The sequence below is a fragment of the Pinus tabuliformis genome, chromosome 1_2, assembly GCF_031772625.1.
Source record: "Pinus tabuliformis cultivar Carrire ecotype Pingquan chromosome 1_2, CPIR1, whole genome shotgun sequence".
NCBI classification, from domain to species: Eukaryota; Viridiplantae; Streptophyta; class Pinopsida; order Pinales; family Pinaceae; genus Pinus; species Pinus tabuliformis.
Genome location: NC_142298.1, coordinates 923,530,731 through 923,534,352, shown reverse-complemented (window position 1 = coordinate 923,534,352; position 3,622 = coordinate 923,530,731). Strand labels below are relative to the sequence as shown.

General features: G+C 34.9%; 1 non-coding gene across 1 annotated transcript; it reads right to left on the bottom strand.

Annotated features, from left to right (window-relative positions):
• Positions 1 to 3,336: 3,336 nt before the first annotated feature.
• On the bottom strand, positions 3,337 to 3,407 carry TRNAG-CCC (transfer RNA glycine (anticodon CCC)). The gene has a single exon. It is a non-coding gene; the product is annotated as a tRNA-Gly (tRNA).
• Positions 3,408 to 3,622: the final 215 nt, after the last annotated feature.

The window sequence follows — 3,622 nt, the reverse complement described above, 5'->3', positions numbered from 1 at the left end:
TGTATATTTGGATTCTTCTCAGTTGCAGATGTTGCAGTAGTAGTAGCAACAGAGAGAAGTGTTCCATGCAGTACATTCCAAAGTTGTTGGATCGGGGTAGATGTGAATCCCTTTCTTTCTAAGAGGGAGTGTTGGAAATGCAGCAAGAAAAGTCTCAATTTGATCTTTTCCTTAATTAAATTGAGGAAATTTGAAATTCCATATCGACAAAAAGCTTGGATGAGTTAACTGAGGTGACATGGTTGTTATCACTCAGTTAACTTAGCTAATTCGAGTTATGGGCATGTAATGCGTTTATGTGCAATGATTCCTAAATTTTAGGAGCCTAGGTTGAGTTAATTTCAGTTGTAACAATTTAATTCAGTTAAATTGAGTTATGGTCAGTTAAACTAGTTCTAATTGTTGGAGGAACTAGTGGAAGGTCAAGTTGTGGAAGTGGAACTTCAACCACACTCAGTGATCATCCTGATAACTAATCAATCAACCTAAATTAACTCATGCATGTAGAGAATTCAAGTTACCTAGTTAGGATTGGAGTTCAAGGGTAGTGTACTATCAGTTGTAAACTAATCCAAGTTATACAGATGGTGCATGCAGTGAGAGGAAGACCCTAAAGGAAATGCGCAATCCAAGTGAGGGAATTTCCTAATTAATAGGGGCCTAATTCTCAAGGGAACAACACAAAGAATTAGGAGCTTGGAGGGCTTGAAAATTGGCTAAGTATTGGCCAGGTTCGGTTAGTCAAGCAGAGATAGAAGATACAGATGTAGGGCATGCTCAAGTTTGAGTAGACATATGTATTTCATCTCTATTCTCTAATTAATGCAATACAGATAGGAAGGGGTTTTGAGTTGTTGCTTTCCCTTAGATAAATATCTGTGCATGTGTGATATTTCCTTTTGCATGTCTATGATGCTTGTTTTAGATGGTGAATTAACATTCATAGATGAGTAGAGTAGCTTCAAGTCTTGTGATTTACTAAATTTCATAAGTAGTTTTGAATCTACACAATAATTTCTACAGAAAATGAAACCAATATCTCATAACAAAACCTTTTGTTGATTGAACTTTAAAAAGTAAAAATCATATGAATGTTCATGTGAAAAACAATGCGCCAAGATGTAATAATATCCATTATATTTCCTCTTTCCTTTGTAACATATATGAATATTAGAGAATTGCTTTAGTGCGAAGAACTAATCGAAAAAATAAAAATTGAATTTTTCTATTCTTGCGAAATAAAATTAAAAGGATGCTATAATAATTTATAAATAAACTTTAAAAATGTGTATTAGAACATTAATAAAATAGTAAATTAATTAATTAAAAGAAAAAAAACTTTATAAACCCAATGAAGTGAATTCCTTAAAAAGGATAGATAATCCTAAATAATTAAAGGCTCAACAAGTGACAAAATTGATAAGCAAAGGAAAGAGGGATAATCATTTTTCTACATGAAACAATGACAGGGTGTGAAGAAAAAAAGACCTTTTCTACGTGAAACGACACAAAAGAGTGAAGTTAAAAAGAACCTATGGAGAGCTAAAACCATGGGAGATGAGTGGCCTTGGTAAGGGAATACCTTAGTCAATATTGTGGTAGAGAGGGGGTCAATTATATCACTAAAACATTCATGATATTAAGGCTAAGCCTTTACTTAAATGGAATATTTCTTAAATCATTACATCTTACCCAGTAGGGATAACTTCTATGTGATGGTGTTGAGCCAATGGTTACTTGTTAATGTAACTCGGAAGAGTTCAGGATCCAATTCTTTACTCATGTTTGAGCGGAGGTTCGAACTCTAGATTTCCCTTTGGGGACCAAAACCTACTATTCACTTATTGTGCTCCTGTCTGTGCCCAGATTCGAACTGGGGACCTTAGGGATTAATGTAACTCAAAAGAGCACAAAATTCAATTCTTTACTGATATCTGAACGGACGAAAACCCAATATTCAATTATTTTGCTCCTGTCCTAATCTAGGTTCGAACTTGGGACCTAAATCCAGTATTCACTTATTTTGCTCCTATCTGAGAGCAATTTCGAATTGCGGATCTTAGGAGTTCATGTAACTCAAAAGAGCACATAATCCAATTCTTTACTGATGTCTGAGCCGAAAAAAACCCAGTATTCAATTATTTTACTCCTGCCCTAAGCAGGTTCAAACTGAGGACCTAGATCCAGTATTCACTTATTTTGCTCCTGTCTGAGAGCAATTTCGAACTGCGGATCTTAGGAGTTCATGTAACTCAAAAGAGCACATAATCCAATTCTTTACTGATGTCTGAGCCGAAAAAAACCCAGTATTCAATTATTTTACTCCTATCCTGACTAGGTTCGAACTGAGGACCTAGATCCAGTATTCACTTATTTTGCTCCTGTCTGAGCCCAGATTCGAACTGCGGACCTTAGGTCTTCATGTAACACAAAAGAGCACATAATTCAATTCAATTCTTTACTGATGTCTGAGCCGACGCAAACCGAGTGTTAATTTATTTTCCTCTTGTCCTAGCCTAGGTTCTAACAGAGGACTCTTGTGTTTAATATAATTCAAGGGAGCGTAGAATTCAATTCTTTAGTGATCTCTGAGTGAAAATTTTGCTCCTGCTAGAGACAGACACAGCATCTTTCCTCATAATCAACTACTTAAATCGAATTCTAAATGCAAATGAGCATACCCTATGGATTATTTTTCCAAATTTGCTCTGCGCTCTTCACGGAAAAGTAATGGTTCAGATTTGATTTGAACCGTAAACAGAATATCTCATACAATTGCCGATATTTGAACCTGGGTCACCTTTGGTGTTTATGCAACTCAAAAGAGCACAAAATTCAATTCTTTACTAATGTTTGAGTCGAAAAAAACCCAGGTATTCAATTATTTTGCTTCTGTTTGAGCCAAGGTTCGAACTGAGAATTTTATTTGTTAATGTAGCTCAAGAGAACGCAGAATTCAATTCTTCAGTGATGTCTGAGGGAAGGTTTTGCTCCTATTAGAGACAAAAAATATATTTTCTCATAATCAGCGACTTAAATCGAATTGTAAATGCAAATGAGCGTACCATATGAAATATTTTTCCAAATTTTCTCTGCTCTCTTCACGGAAAAGGGATGATTCACATTCCTCCAAACCTCTAAAATCAAGGAAGTGATTTGATTTGAACCGTATACAGAAAATTATTTTCATTTATTCGACTAAATTTCTGAGCACAGAATCAAACCGGTTACCTTTCATTTATATATGTTGTAATGAAATACTAATCATAATTTATTTCTCACATATTGTGTTTGATCACAAGCACTTCATTGAAAAATTACAATGACGCAACACAATGTGCATCCAGGGAATCGAACCCTGGTCAGTACCGTGGGAGGGTACTATGATACCACTACACCAGATGCGCGCACATGTCCACTCTTCTTAATTTACTATTAAGCTTACTATTATCAAAAATTTTAGAACCCATTCCATTACATTATAGCACTCACCCGCTATAAAGGAAAATTATAGTACCGTCAACGCCTAATTCCCATTTTATTTGACCCTAAAATACCCTTAACATTATTTTCAATTGATAAAAAATTTTAATATATGAAGAGCATTTTAGTGATGTAATCC